This window comes from Bubalus kerabau, chromosome 18, assembly GCF_029407905.1.
Source record: "Bubalus kerabau isolate K-KA32 ecotype Philippines breed swamp buffalo chromosome 18, PCC_UOA_SB_1v2, whole genome shotgun sequence".
NCBI lineage: Eukaryota > Metazoa > Chordata > Mammalia > Artiodactyla > Bovidae > Bubalus > Bubalus kerabau.
In genome coordinates this window covers 69,224,843-69,241,558 of record NC_073641.1, presented here as the reverse complement: position 1 = coordinate 69,241,558, position 16,716 = coordinate 69,224,843, and the positions used below count along the sequence as shown (strand labels likewise).

General features: G+C 44.2%; 1 long non-coding RNA gene across 2 annotated transcripts; it reads left to right on the top strand.

The window, feature by feature from the left end:
• The first annotated feature begins 318 nt into the window (after positions 1 to 318).
• LOC129632898 (uncharacterized) lies at positions 319 to 12,676 on the top strand. Of its 2 annotated transcripts, none has more exons than XR_008704739.1 (3): positions 319 to 419; positions 8,596 to 8,811; positions 12,484 to 12,676. It is a non-coding gene; the product is annotated as an uncharacterized LOC129632898 (long non-coding RNA). The 2 variants fall into 2 exon arrangements; XR_008704740.1 differs by lacking the exon at positions 12,484 to 12,676 and adding an exon at positions 10,620 to 10,735.
• Positions 12,677 to 16,716: the final 4,040 nt, after the last annotated feature.

The following is a 16,716-nucleotide window of genomic DNA, read 5'->3' as shown; positions in this document are numbered from 1 at the left end:
TCTCTTCCAGTTTACTTCAGAATCTCTGACTGAAGTCTTTCTTGAGCCATCCTCCCATCTAATGAAGAGTTTACTTTGTGTGGTGTGTTTACTTTAGCAAGTGTGCTGGGCCTGAAGCGTCTGATGAACAGGTGCATGGCAGGTGACGTGATGCTGATGCCTTTGGCGGGCTTGTTTCTGTAATCAGGGGGCACATGTTGATAATGAATTCCACAATGAACTTGCTGCACGTGACTTTAATTAAGAGACATGGGAAGCGGTTCAGCACACGTGAGTTGCTTCTGTAAGTGTCTATGCCGTAAACGGATTATGAGAAGAGCTGGGGGAGGGTGGGCTCTTGTGCAGAAAGCCAGGGCCCAACTAAAGCTAGTGAATGTGGTCTCAGTCTCTTCATTGTTGCTGTAACCTGAGCTTGGGGGGTAAGTATACGGCTTATTTCACAATGAAACATAATACACCCAGTGTTTTCCTTTGTGGGGTTTGCTTCATTTTAAATGTCTATGAAGTAAAAGCTTTTTTTTCATATTTATAAGAAATATTTATTATGTCAGTTTTGTAAAGTATTGCTTTTCATGCTTAGCTTTTAAAGTTAATTTTTATTGGAGTTACAGTTGACTTGCAGTGCTGTGTTTTAGGTGCACAGCAAAGTGAGCCGGTTACACACACACATATGTCCACTCTGCTTCAGGTTCTTTTCCCATGTGGGTCATCACAGAGTTCTGAGCAGTGTTCCCTGTGCTGTGCAGTGGGTCCTTATTAGTTAACAATTTTATACATAGCAGTGCATATATGAGGCTTCACAAGGGGCTCGGTGCGTATAGAATCCGCCTGCAATGCAGGAGACGTAGATGTGGGTTTGATCTCTGGGTGGGGAAGATCCCCTGGAGAAGGGCATGGTAATCCACTCCAGTATTCTTGCCTGAAGAACCCCATGGACAGAGGAGCCTGGTGGGCTATGGTCCATGGGGCTGCAAAGAGTCGGACACGACTGAAGCGACCGAGCACGCACCCAGTGTATATATGTCAATTACAATCTCCCAATTAACCCTCCCCCCTTACCCTCTGGTAACTATAAGAAAATAAATCAAACCAAGAAAGACAAATATCACGTGATATTGCTTATATGTGGAATCTTAAAAAAAAAAAAAGTAAAAAATTTCAAGTGTGAAATGAAGCAATGCTGATCTGATGCCAGATTAGGAAGATTAGGATTATTCTGCTTAGTGTTCTGACGTAGAAATGGAATGTGGGCCAGATCACGTGGTATCTCGTAGTCAGCACGTCATTAACAAGAGACAGAAATTAAGGAAGGAAAGACATGTTGGAAGTAGAAGGTCCATCCATTACAGAACAGTGTTAAGTGATTTAAATCAAAACTGTGCTGGAACCCAGGCAGACAGGATATGGAGTGGAGAACAATGTTGTTGGGAGACTGCTCTGGGCAGAGGGCAAGATCCACGACAGAGGGGCTTTGGGCCAAGCTGGACTGTGCCCCCCACACACACAAACACACATGCGCAAGCTCTGAAAAAACATCGGTGTGCTATTTCTCTCATCCCCAGAGGTGTGATTCTAACTTTAGTCGAATAGTCAACATTTGCTAAAGAAAGTTTAGAGCAAAACTCTCTTTGAAGTTATAGCAGTTAGATTTTCTCGTGAATTATCCTTTTCTCGGGCTCATTCAACACACCAGAATTCTGATGGATTAATGTCCTTTAACATGCACTTTTTCTTAGAAGCATGTTTATTTTTCAGAACTGCTTGGTCCATGACCCATTTCCATGGTTTTAGAAAACAAAAACTGTCCTAACGAAAATATTAGATGATTCTGCATAATGCTGAATGCTTAGCAACTGTTTTTTGAGATGCCTGGGTTCCTACAATAATTCATATAAACTGTATAGTTTCTTAATGTCTAGGAAGATATGAGAAGAGAGAATAAATTGTCTCTTCCATTTGTGCCCATAGGTTTTTTTTTTAAGATGTGTAAATTCTATAATATCCCTTTAGAGATTTAGGGATTATTATTAATATCAATCTTAAGGAATGTCAAACTATATCATTTTTACCTGTTTCATTTATTAAAGCATGCCATTTATGTTTTTCTTTTCTTCCTGTTCTTGAAAAGTAGCTTTAATTTACCAGAGGCATGTCCCAATTGACATAATTTGCCAAGGCAAAATGAAAAGATGAGGTTTGAATTAGAATTTCAGCAATGAAGTCAAAATAGTATTCCAAGGATGCTTTGGTAAAATAGGTATGCTGCTGCTGCTGCTGCTAAGTCGTTTCAGTCGTGTCTGACTCTGTGCGACCCCATAGACGGCAGCCCACCAGGCTCCCCTGTCTCTGGGATTCTCCAGGCAAGAACACTGGAGTGGGTTGCCATTTCCTTCTCCAAAGCAGGAAAGTGAAAAGTGAAAGTGAAGTTGCTCAGCCGTGTCCGACTCTTCATGACCCCATGGACTGCAGTCTACCAGGCTCCTCTGTCCATGGGATTTTCCAGGCAAGAGTACTGGAGCAGACCTCTTGACTCTGACTTTTTCTAACTCACTGCTGACATGCTATCCTTTATTATTCTTTGTGGATTCAAATTTCGCCTTTTCCTGTTCACATATATTTCTATGTTGGGAGCTAAAGTTTAATATATTTTTTTAATGATTAACTATTCCTATGAGAAAAAGGGCCATTTCTAATTTAGTGGGGCATTGCAAGTATCATTTAAGAAAATTGAACAATCACAGCAGTCAAATGTATAATTAGGTGACTGTTTAATATTTGTGAGGTGCTTATGTCTTGCTTGGTTTGATTGACTTTACTTGAAATAGACTATATTTTCATCTCCATTGTGATGCATGGAAACATGGCAGAGGAAAATGATTTTTTTTTTATCCTGCTTCCTACAGCGGAGGTTTTGTCCAAATCTGAATTTCAAATAATTTCTCTATTCAAGCACTTCAGACGGGGTTGGGTAGAGTCACCTGTAGAAGTGCAGCATGAAATGCTGCTGAGAACACACAAAGGGTGTTGCCAAGAAGGAAGAAAGAGAGAAAGATAAGCCCTCATAAGATAAGATAAGCCCCAGCTGGATGAGCCCTCATTCCTTACCCTCACGTTGGGGACAGCTGAGATGCTGCTGTGAATTGAATTATGCCCCCCAAGACATGCTGAGTCCTCATCCTTAGTACCTGTGGCTGGGAGTTTACTTGGAAATAGGTTCTTTGCAGAGTCAGGTTCAGATGAGTGCATACTGCATCCATGGTACCAACCCAGTGGCTGGTGTCTTTCTAATTGAAGAGGATGCACAGAAACACAGATACCCACAGGGGACCCTCAAGTGATGATGGAGGCAGAGACAGGAGGGATGTGCCTACAAGCCAAGGGAGGCCAGGACAGCCAGCAAACACTAGAAGCTAAGAGGAAAGAGAGAACTCTCCCCTGGAGACTTCAGGGACAACACAGCCCTACCAACACCCTGATTGTGGACTGCTAGCCCCTGGAACTGTGAAACAATAAATTCCTGGCCTAGCTATGGTCAACGGTTAGGGGAGCCCCAGGAGAATGACAGCAAGAAGATCAAACCAGTTAATCCTAAGGGAAACCAACCCTAGAATAAAGGAATATTCACTGGGAGAACTGATGCTGAAGCTGAAGCTCCAATACTCTGGCCATCTGATGTGAAGAGCCAACTCACTGGAAAAGACCCTGATGCTGGGAAAGATTGAGGGCAGGGGGAGAAGGGGATGACAGAGGATGAGATGGTTGGATGGCATCACTGACTCGATGGGCATGAGTTTGAGCAAACTCTGGGAGATGGTGAAGGACAGGGAAGCCTGTGTGCTGCAGTCCATGGGGTCACAGAGAGTTGGACGGGACTTAGGGACTGAACAGCAACAACAGAAGACTGACACCAAGGCTGGGTGGACTTCCTCCAGGTGGCCCCCCTCTCTGATTTAAGTCAGAGACGAGGGCCACAAAGTCCATCCAGGTAAAATTCATTCATTTGCCCAAGGTCACATGCCTAGTTAACATCAAGTTCGGGCTCCAGGGCACAGATAGTGAAAAGTGAAGTCACTCAGTCCTGTCCAGCGCTTTCTGACCCCATGGACTGTAGCCTATCAGGGTCCTCCATCCATGGGATTTTCCAGGCAAGAGTACTGGAGCAGGTTGCCATTTCCTTCTCCAGATAACATACTCACTTAATAATCTTCCTCAATTCCTGAAAGTTTTAGTAACCATCCTAGATGAAAAAAGTGGGTCAAAACTTTACCAACCAAGCTATTCCTTATTCACAAGCTCTCTTCTTAAGGAAAAGGAAAAAAAAAAATATATATATATATATATATTATATATATACCTTTTATTTATGTAGAACAAGTTTTTTTGACACTGTCTTCATATATCATGTTTTCATAGGATGTACCATTTTTCCCCACAGATAAGGTAAATAGTAAAAGTGAATTAGGGCTTCCCTAGTGGCTCAAAGGTAAAGAATCTGCCTACAGGTTTGATCCTTGGGTCAGGAAGATCCCCTGGAGGAGGAAATAGCAACCCACTACAGTATTCTTGCCTGAAAAATTCCCATGGGCAGAGGATCCTGGTGGGCTACAGTCCACTGAGGTCTCAAAGAATCAGACATGCTTTAGTGACTAAACAACAAAACAATGAAAGTAAATTAGCTATGAAGCTACAATTGAAATACAAGACCAATAACAAAATGTTTTCTTTTCACTGGCACTATGGTAATCATTTCATAATGTATAAAAGATCAAATCACCATGTTGTACACCTGAAACTAATATAATCAGTCAGTTCAATCACTTAGTTGTGTCCATCTCTTTGTGATCCCAAGGCCTGCAGCACGCCAGGCTTCCCTGTCCATCACCAACTCCTGGAGTTTACTCAAACTTGTGTGCATCGAGTCAGTGATGCCATCCAACCATCTCAACCTCTGTTGTCCCCTTCTCCTCCTGCCTTCGATCTTTCCCAGCATCAGGGGCTTTTCCAAGGAGTCAGTTCTTTGCATCAGGTGGCCAAAGTACTGGAACTTCAGCTTCAGCATCAGTCCTTCCAATGAATATTCAGGACTGATCTCCTTTAGTATGGACTGGTTGGATCTCCTTGCAGTCCAAGGGATTCTTAAGAGTCTTCTCCAACACCACAGTTCAAAAGCATTAGTTCTTCGGCACTCAGCTGTCTTTATAGTCCAACTCTCACATCCATACAGGACTCCTGGAAAAACCATAGCTTTGACTAGACAGACTTGTCAGCAGAGTAATGTTTCTGCTTTTTAATATGCTGTCTAGGTTGGTCATAACTTTTCTTCCAAGGACCAAGCATCTTTTAATTTCCTGTGTTAATTATAACTCAATAGAAATAAAATAATATCTTATCCAAAAAATAAATGAATAATGAGTTTGTTGAATTACATTTTACTTTATTTTTGAATTACATTTTATTAACATTTTATAGCATACTGTCTTCTTCTACTGGGAAGACAGCAAAGCCTCTGATATGATGCATAAAGCAATAGAAAATTCTTGGCCAGTGTTAGATAGTGAATACTGGACACTCCACCAAGTACAAGATGAAAGCGGACTTTAGGTCACCTGGAATTTTCCCAGCCACACTCAGCATCTCTTCAGAAGGTTAAGCAAAGACACTGAGCATTAGCATCGTGACACACATATGGTTCATCCCTCACCCATCTTCCAGCCAGGAAACGTCAGTTTTAACCTTTAATAGAAGATTTAAATATTTTATCTGTACACAGAATATAGGTTTATGCCCCAACCACTAATGCTGAAGAAGCTGAAGTTGAACAGTTCTGTGAAGACCTACAAGACCTTCTAGAACAAACACCAAAAAAAAATGTCCTTTTCATAATAGGGGACTGGAATGCAAAAGTACAAAGTCGAGAGATACCTGGAGAAATAGGCAAGTTTGTCCTCGGAGTACAGAATGAAACAGAACAAAGGCTAACAGAGTTTTGCCACTTGAATGTGCTGGTCATAGCAAGCACCCTCCTCCAACAACACAAGAGACAACTCTGCACATGGACATCACCAGATGGTCAATACCAAAATCAGACTGATTACATTCTTTGCGGCTGAAGGTGGAGAAGTTCTATACAGTCAGCAAAAACAAGACTGGGAGCTGACTGTGGCTCAGATCATGAATTTATTGCAAAATTCAGAATTATATTGAAGAAAGTAGGGAAAACCTCTAGACCATTCAGGTATGACCTAAATCAAACCCCTTAGGATTATACAGTGGAAGTGACAAATAGATTAAAGGAATTATATCTGATAGAGTGCCTGAAGAACTATGGATGGAGGTTCAAAACATTGTATAAGAGGTGGTGATCAAAACCATTCCCAAGAAAAAGAAATGCAAGAAAACAAAATGTTTGTCTGAGGAGGCCTTACAAATAACTGAGAAAAGAAGACAAGCATCTGAATGCAGAGTTCCAAAGAATAGCAAGGAAAGATAATAAAGCCTTCCTCAGTGATCAATGCAAAGAAATAGAGGAAAACAACAGAATGGGAAAAAACTAGAGATCTCTTCAAGAAAATTAGAGATACCAAGGGAACATTTCATGCAAAGAGGCACAAAAAATGACAGAAATGGCATGGACCTAACAGAAGCAGAAGATATTAAGAAGAGGTAGCAAGAATACACAGAAGAACTATGCAAAAAAGATCTTAGTGCCCCATATAACCACGATGGTGTGATCACTTACCTAGAGCCAGACATCCTGGAATGCAAGGTCAAGTGGGCCTTAGGAAGCATCCCTATGAACAAACCTAGTGGAGGTGATGGAATTACAGCTGAGCTATTTCAAATCCTAAAAGATAATGCTGTGAAAGTGCTACACTCAATATGCCAGCAAATTTGGAAAACTCAACAGTGGCCACAGGACTGGAAAATGTCAGTTTTCATTCCAATCCCAAAGAAAGGCAATGCCAAAGAATGCTCAAACTACCACACAATTGCACTCATCTCACATGCTAGCAAAGTAATGCTCAAAATTCTCCAAGCCAGGCTTCAACAGGGTGTGAACTGAGAACTTCCAGATGTTTAAGCTGGATTTAGAAAAGGCAGAGGAATCAGAGATCAAATTGCCAACATCTTTTGGATCATAAAAAAGAAAGAGAATTCCAGAAAAAAGCACCTACTTTTACTTCATTGACCATGCTAAAGCCTTTGACTGTGTGGATCACAAAAAACTGTGGAAAATGCTTCAAGAAACAGGACTAGCAGACCACCTTACCTGTCTCCTGAGAAATCTGTATGCAGGTCAAAAAGCAACCGTTAGAACCAGACATGAAACAATGGACTGATTCTAAACTGAAAAAGGAGTATGTCAAGGCTGTATACTGTCACCTTGCTTATTTAACTTATATGCAGAGTACATCATGAGAAATGCCAGGCTGGATGAAGCAAATGCTGAAAACAAGATTGCCGGGAGAAATACCAATAACTTCAGATATGCAGAGGACACCACCTTTATGGCAGAAAGTGAAGAGGAACTAAGGAGCCTCTTGATGAAAGTGAGAGAAGAGAGTTAAAAATTTGACTTAAGCCTCAACATTCAAACAATGAAGATCATGGCTTCTGGTCCCATCACTTCATGGCAAATAGATGGGGCAACAATGGAAACAATGGCAGACTTTGTTTTCTTTGGCTCCAAAATCACTGCAGATGGTGACTGCAGCCGTGAAATTAAAAGATAATTGTTCCTTGGAGGAAAAGCTATGACCAAGCAAGACAGCATATTAAAAAGCAGAGACATTACTTTGCAGACGAAGGTCCATCTAATCAAAGCTATGGCTTTTCTAGTAGTCATGTATGGATGTGAGAGTTGGACCATAAAGGAAGTTGAGCACTGAGGACTTGATGCCTTTGAACTGTGGTGTAGGAGAAGACTCTTGAGTACCTTGGATAGCAAGGAGATCAAACCAATCAATCTTAAGGAGATTGGTCCTGAATATTCATTGGAAGGACTGAAGCTGAGGCTGAAGCTCCAATACTTGGGCCACGTGATGGGAAGAACAGACTCATTGGAAAAGACCTTGATGCTAGGAAAGATTGAAAACAGGAGGAGATGGGGATGACAGAGGATAAGATGGTTGGATGATATCAGCGACTCGATGGACACGAATTTGAACAAGCTGCCGGAGTTTGTAATGGCCAGGGAAGCCTGGTGTGCTGCAGTCCATGGGTAGCGTAGAGTCCGAAATGACTGAGCGACTCAACTGAACTGAAGTGACCTGTACACAGACTTGTCTCTCTTCACACATGCTCAGTTGCTCAGTTAGGTCCAACTCATTACAACCCATGGACTGCAGCCCTCCAGGCTCCTCTGTCCATGGGATTTTCCAGGCAAGAATACTTGAGTGAGTTGCTATTTCCGCCTCCAGGCAAACTTCCTGACCCAGGGATTGAACCCTATTCTTCTGAAATGAAGGTGGATTCTTTACCCCTTGGGCCATTGAGGAATGCACTATTAGCATCTGTAAAACAGATTCTGTTATCAGTTAGAGAGAGCCAGGAATATTCAATCTAGCTCTTAAATTTATTTGCACTATCTTCCAGGCACCAACCCATCTACCAGAACCTCCCAAGAATCTTCAGCATCCCAGGCTGATGGAGCAAAGAGTCCTGTGGATCCTCGTCTTACACTCTTTGTCACCCAGAGAACCCTCCCTGGTGAGACAGTGAAGCCCAGCAGAGTCTCCCTGGCTTCATTCTTGTACCATGTGCTGTGGCTCCTGAGTGTGTGCAGATCAACGTCCCTTCCAGAGCCCAGAGGTGTGTGCAGTGTGGAGGTACAGCTGACATATGCATATACACATACGTGTCACCAGGTGTGGCATCTGGGGAAATGTGAAACCTGGCCCCTCCAGGATGCATTTCATTCCCAGGGCACAATCTGGTGTAGTGAGGGCATCTCAAGATAGCTTACTGTGCAAATCATAAAGGAACCTGATATGAAGAAGAGGAGGAAGGAAGAGAAGAGAGAAGAAGGAGAAGCATGGAGGAAGGAAAAGAGGGAGGAGAAAGAGACAAGCAGGAGGAGGAAGAGGAGGAAGCAGAAAGGGAAGGGGGATGGAGAATACCAAGGCGATGGGAAGTTGGGAGGAGGCCTGATATTTCTCCTGGTTGAGTCGTTCCTCCGTTAATCCAAAAGCCACATTCTTCAAAGTACAGTTAATGAAACTCTCAATAACACATTTCTATTAGAAGTCCAATATTCTTCAATATATCTTAATGATGATGTCTTAAAATTAGGTCTCACTTTGCATTTTACAAATCACTTTTAGAGTCTGAATTCCATTTCATATTCCCATCAATCCTGTGAGGCAGGAAAGGGAGGCATTTTTTTAAGTCTCAACCTTATATTTTGTATCGGGGGATAGCTGATCAACAAATAATGTTGTGATAGTCTCGGGTGAACAGTGAAGTGACTCAGCCATCCATATACATGTCTCCGTTCCCCCCTAATCCCCTCAGAAGGGAGGCATTTTTACTGTGGATCTGGAAGTTTTGAGGGATTATTTCAAGCTCACATATGCAGCGTGTCCCAGGCCTGGACAGGTGCAGCCTGCAAGCTTTCCAGCATCCCAGACTCTGCAAGGACTATGCTTCATTCTGGAAACATGACTCGCACTTGATTGTTTTACAAGTTATGTTCACCCATTAGGAGTACATCTCATGATAGATGGCTGTCTATGCCCTGCTCTAATCAAAATCAAGTGCAGTGGGAGACAGAAAAATTAAAATTGTATTTAAAGGATAATTAAATTACAACAAAGACAAATGGAAAGAGCTACTGCTCTGAGAAACCAGCAAGGAGGCTGCAACACATATTTGGTGGTGACAGGAGGCGGTGGGACGCCCTTCTGAGAAAATGACATATAATCTGAGACCAAGGGGGTTGGTGCAGCTGGGCTGAAATGTGAGGATTTCTAAGAGTCATCTGAGTGTAGAAGGAGCAACTTGAGAAGGTGAGTGAGTGGGGTTAGCCTCAGCTAATATGCACAACTCTGGCTACACCAAGATAATGAAATATCTAAGTACGGGTAGTAAATATCCTCTGGTCTGTGCCTTTGATGATCCCATTACCCTCACCAGGACCACTCTTCACACCATGCTGTCTGAAAGGTTGACATCTGGCAAGGGATGGTGCCTCTGTGACCTCGCACCAGCCTGTGGCCAGCATCTATCTGACTAGTTTAGTCTCCCTACATGGCTGGCTGTAGAATGCTTTGAACGTGACCCTGGGTTTGGCTGGGTTTCCCTGGTGGCTTGGATAGTAAAGAAACTGCCTTTAATGTGGGAAACCTGGGTTTGATCCCTGGGTTGAGAGGATCCCCTGGAGGAGGAAATGGCAACCCACTCCAGCATTCTTACCTGGGAAATCCCATGGACAGAGGAGCCTGGGGGCTACAGTCCATGGGGTCGCCAAGAGTCAGATACGACTGAGCGACCAGCACTTTGAACACTGGGTTTGGCAACATGGTGAATAGTATGTGTGAGCAGAATATTGAGGGTCGTTTATGGGTGGTGCTGGAAATGCAGCCCCTGACTAGGTTTAAAGAGCGTTATCTTCCCTTTAGTGAGCAAAAGGCCATTGCTAGATCATACTTTAGAAGGTGACCAGCAGAGACTCCAGTTGCATCTGCCAGGCAGCTGACCTCAGTGCGGAAGACAGTTGGATGGGACAGTCCTGAGTGACAGGAGAACCCAGGTGAGCAGGCGCCTGCAGAGACCAAGCCATGGAAGAGTTGGGAGTGTGGAGGGGAATACGCAATCAGTATATGAGAGGTGCAACTGGCAGGCTTTACTTGTTGTCTGGATTCAGAGTAAGGTGAAAAGGTTAGTCCAGGATGCTCTGCCGACAGCTAGCTGGTAGTCCCTCACTGAGGGAGAGTCACAGTTGGTGGAGAAATCAGGAAGAGAAAGGAGATGAGCTCGTGGGGACCTCCCTGCTGGTCCAATGGTTAAGAATCCACCTTGCAATGCAGGGGACGCAGGTTTGATCCCTGGTTGGGGAACTCAGGTCCCACATGCAGCCGGACAACCACGCCAGTGCATCACAACTACAATTACAATCAGCCACATAGATTAATTGTTTAAAAAGAAGAAGATTGGCTCGGTTGTTGACAAGTAGACATTTCCAGTTGCAGAAGCCTGTGCTTTATCCAAGTGGAGCAAGCACCATCAACCAACTGGATGAAGGAATCTGAACCCAGAAGGGAGTCTCAGCTGCAGATACAGGCATTGAGTCAGTGGGTGTGAGATTTGAGATATGAGTAGCTGGTGGAATTACACAGAGTGAGCATGTTGAGTAAACAGAGAAGGGAAGGCAGAACCTTGAGGATACCAACATTTAATTTCACAAGCAGAAGGGAAGCTCAAATGGAAACCAAGATAAAATGATTAGTACACACAAAGACGAGTGGAGGATGATGTATCTCAGAGAAGAATGGAGCAGAGACTCCAACAGGCAGGGGGTGGTGGGCAGCACGTGCTGTACCCAAGACCGGGCAAGATAAGGGCTGAAGTGTCACCCTTAGGGTTTACAACTACAAAGCATCAGTGACCTTGAGTGTCAGTCACTCGGTCACGTCCGACTCTTTGCGACCCCAGGAACTGTAGCCCGCTAGGCTCCTCGATCCACGGAATTCTCCAGGCAAGAATACTGGAGTGAGTTGCCATTCCCTTCTCCAGGGAACAGTGACTTTGCTGGGAGTCATTTCAGAGCCATGGTGGAGTTAAGCCAGCTGTGGACCGAGAAGGAAACCAAGGAGACGGGAATGGAGGCAGAAGGCTCCTGATGCAGAGCAGGCGGGCACCAGCAGGAATGATGGGAAGGTGAGCTTCTTTTAAATGTTGACCATGTGATGTAACGCTTCCATCACACAGTCAACACTGAAAAGAAGCTCACCTTTACTTTCTTTATCTTACAGGGTCTTTCCTGGTAGGCTCAGATAGTAAAGAATCTGCAGTGCAGAAGACCCAGGTTTAATACCTGGCTTGGGAAGATCCCCTAGAGAAGGAAATGGCAACCCACTCCAGAATTCTTGCCTGGAGAATCCCATGGGCAGAGGAGCCTGATGGACCATAGTCCATGGGGTTACAAGAGTCAGACACGACTGCAGAACTAGAACTTTATCTTACAAGGCAGGGTCCCATCCATGACTCCAGAAATCAGGTGAGGCAGAAAGAACCCAGGGGACTGTGTGGATGAGAAGAGAAGCCTCCGGGTCACTAGAGAGACAGAAGCAGCCCCAGAAAGGACTTTATCTCCACCCAAGTTCAGAGCATTTTGGATGAGTGACTGTTACCTGCATGTCCCTAACGCACCTTCCCTCTCCTGCCCTTATACATCAGCCTTGGGAGTGGAAATGACATAACTCGTGGTCAAAACCTTGTAGTTTGAATTCAGTTCTTACTGTCTTTTTATTTTTTTTTTTTCAGGTCTCTGTCTGTGTTTCATTTCTCCAGTTGCTCGAGCTAGGACAAAGTAGACATGATTTTCAGTAAAAAAAACCCAGATGTGAAAAGTCAAAGGAGGAATAGTGAGTGTTCGTATCACCGGAGAACATAAAATGAGAATGCTTGAGAAGATCTTGCTGTAGAAGACAATATATTTCACAGCACTTCATATGTATACCACTGGAATCCAATTTAAGTTTGTAGTGTTAGGATTTATGTGGATATTTTAAAATATAGAGTAAAGTATGTCTGAAATATCATATATTAACTCATATATCTGGAATCTAGGAAAATTGGACTGATGAACCTATTCACAAGGAAGAAATGGAAATGCACATAGAGACTGGACCTGTGGACACAGCAGGGAAAGGAGTGGCAGGATGAATGTTTAGAAAGAGCCCTGATGTATCTACACTATCATGTGTAAAAGAGATAATTAAGGGAAGCCCCTGTGAGTAGATTTTAATTACTCCAAGTTAGAATAAATGGGATCCAGTTTTCTTTTCCTTAGGACATGATTAATTACATACCTGACAAAATGAGGGAGCAGAGGTGTCCTGGACCCACTGTTCTTCCCCAGGAGGGTTTCATGATGATGGTTGTCAAAGTCCAACTTGGTCCTTCTCTAGAGCTCCAGTTCAGTTCAGTCGCTCAGTCACATCTGACTCTTTGTGACCCCATGGACTGCAGCACACCAGGCCTCCCTGTCTGTCACCAACTCCTGGAGTTCACTCAAATTCATGTCCATCCGGTCAGTGATGCCATCCAACCATCTCATCCTCTGTTGTCCCCTTCTCCTCCTGCCTTCAATCTTTCCCAGCATCATGGTCTATTCCAATGAGTCAGTTCTTCACATCAGGTGGCCAAAGTATTGGAGTTTCAGCTTTAGCATCAGTCCTTCCAATGAATATTCAGGACTGATTTCCTTTAGGATGGACTGGTTGGATCTCCTTGCAGTCCAAGGGACTCTCAAGAGACTTCTCCAACACCACAGAGCCCCAGGGACAAGTAATTACCTGTTAACTCCCATTCTCATCACCAAGTCCATTTCTAGCCTCCCATCTGTTGTGAGGATATATCAGGCATCCAAAACTTGGGTCTCTCTCCTTGAAAGAGGCAGTGGACAATTCTATGCAAGCTTGCCCTGATATCAACAGACTACAGCCCATAGGAGAGCAAATTAATCCAGGATGCAATTGATCGACCTCAAGGAGGAATTAGAAAGCCAATGCAATTTCCAAATGCTAAGTTTAAGTGCAAGAGAAACCATCTATAAATTTCCCTTTATGAATTCTATGTAAATAATTTATTTCCTGCCAAGAAACTAGTACCTGGCCATGTAGCTGATGCACAGTGTAGAGGCCTTGGGAATGGAATTAAACTACACCTTGCACATGCTTGACTCTCCTCTGAAGCCCTTGGGATGTTAAAATTCAGTTTACATTTCCTGAGACCAAGAATCTCAGACTCAGTGACTAAACACTGAAGCCTGGCAATGACTCAGAGTCTAAAATAGTTTTTCAGAGGATGTTTAGCATATTCTGTGTGTTTTAAGACCGAGCTGACTGCCCCCGAGAGGGCAACATGCCCATGGGGGAGTTCTGTGGTTTTAGTCCTGAGCAGAGAACAGGAGGAGTAAGGGCAGTCCCCTGGGGATCCTACCTGCTGGTGGAGAAAGATGAGCAGCCTACACAGAAATAAGATGTATTATTTGATTGATCAGTGCACTCTTCTTTATTAAGGTAAAACAAAGCTGAACACAAAGCAACCACCAGTATCAGATCTTTGCTGCTCCAAGGGAGGTGTGCAGACCAGCAGCATCTCCTGGGAGCTTGTTAGAGATGCAGAAACTCTCAGACTACAGCCTAGACTAACTGAATTGGAGTCTGCATTTCCATAAGATGCTCCAGTGATTTCCATGTGTATTAAAGTTTGAGGAATGCTTCATCAAAGGTCAAAGAACTTCTGAGGCTGAGATGAGGGTCCCTGGAGACAGAGGCTAGCCCCTCTGACGATGTCCCCCCTCCAGCCGCTGCTTATGCCTGCTCTCTTTTTATCCCTTCCCTGTTAAGCCTCATTTCACCCTGAAAGTTTCTTATTCTATCTCCTCTCCTCTCCTTTTCCTTTCGCTACACTCACATACTTCTGTTTCCCAGGGCAAATTCTTCTTGTCTGTGCCTTAAACTCCCACATGTTCACTTGAGAGCTGGTTTCCGGTAGAATTGTGTGAAGGAGCACTCCATGATGCTGGCTGTCACTGAACGCAGCTGAGCCCTTCCTCCTGGTGGTCCTGGTTCTGCACACCTGGCTCAGCTCACAAATCAGCCTTCATGATGATTCCACTGTTTTCATCACTTCACACACCAGAAGCTTGGAGAAGAGAGAGGAACAAAGTGCGCTAAGTCCCCATCAGGAGCACGTGGAGGAACAGGGGTACAGAGCCGCGGTCGCAGACCCTGCAGCCTGTGTCGTGACCAGCAGGCGGTCCTGAGTCTCCACAGGGAACCCAGCGGGGCTCTCCATCACAGAGCACGAGCTCCAGATGCACACACGCTGCCCTCTGATGCCAGCTCAGTGCCTGGACCTGCTCCAAACGCACCCACATCCACACCTGCATCCAACACTGGCCAAGGCTCATGGATCTCACAGTTGGAGGTGTTTGGCGGGGAGTGGGGGGGTGTCGCCAGGATGTGCCCTCCCTTCCCTTTATGTGCCTGCGGCTTTAGTCCAGTCCCACGTCTGTCTCATCACCAACAAATTCATCAGCCCACTGATTTGTTCCACCTTTCGTGGTCTTGCTTCCCTGATAGCTCAGTTGGTGAAGAATCTGCCTGCAATGCAGGAAACCCCGGGTTGATTCCTGGGTCGGGAAGATCTGCTGGAGAAGGGATAGGCTACCCACTTCAGTATTCTTAGGCTTCCCTTGTGACTCAGCTGGTAAAGAATCCACCTGCAATGTTGGAGACCTGGGTTTGATCCCTGGGTTGGGAAGATGCCCTGGAGAAGGGTAAGGCTACCCACTCCAGTGTTCTGCCCTGGAGAATTCTGTGGACTATACAGTCCATGGGGTTGCAAAGAGTCAGACATGACTGAGCGACTTTCACTTTCACTTCCGTGGTCTTACTTTCACTTCCAAACATCCCCACAGCCCACCCTGAGCTGACTCAGTGTGAATTTCACATAGTCACTCACTCGTCTAACACAGAACCACTTTCTAGAAGGCAGGCCCAAGTTCAATAACACTGGTAATAGCCTTTATGGAGCATTTGAATGAACTTCATATACGAGACCCACATGAAGACATGTGCACCTCCTCATGTGTGCATGTATCCCAGCTACATGTGCGTACATGTATCTCATCTAAACACACACCTGCATCTCATATACGCACACACCTACACCTCTGTACACCCTCAGGTGTATGTTTGCACATATACACAGACATGTATCCCATTTATGCACTTACACACGCCTTCATATAAACACATACATCCCATTGTGCACATACTTAAATATCTGTATGCAGGGAGACACAAAATCCCAATATATGCATATCTATATCTACATAGATTATTTATACATAGGCAAACATCACTACATGAATACAGACACAGACCCTCGTATACACATGTGTTTAGTCGCTCAGTCGTATCTGACTCTTTGCGACCACATGGAGTGTAGCCCACCAGGCTCCTCTGTCCATGGGGATTCTCCAGGCAAGAATCCTGGAGTGGGTTGCCAGGCCCTTCTCCAGGGGATCTTCCCGACTCAAGGGTTGAACCCAGGTCTCTTATACTGGCAGATTCTTTATTGTCTGAGCCATCAGAGAAGCCCCATATATACCCATAGTTATACACACACACACACACACACACACATATGGAGACATATGTCCTTGTACATTCAGATATATTTCCCCATGTACACAAGTCCATAACCCCATCCATGTATGTGCATGTATGCTTGCACACAGACTTCTATTCCCGATTATTACACGCATTATATATATATACATATATCTCCCCATATCCCCACACGTACACATCCATATATCACCATAAATTCACATATCTATGCCCCTATATACACACACATGTGACATTTTATTCATGCAAACAAAGGTATCACTTAGATTCATGTGGTAATTTCATACTTGTGAACATCTTGTAAGTGTGCGTTATTAGCTTTTTTCCAGGCAAGCAGACTGAAGCTGAG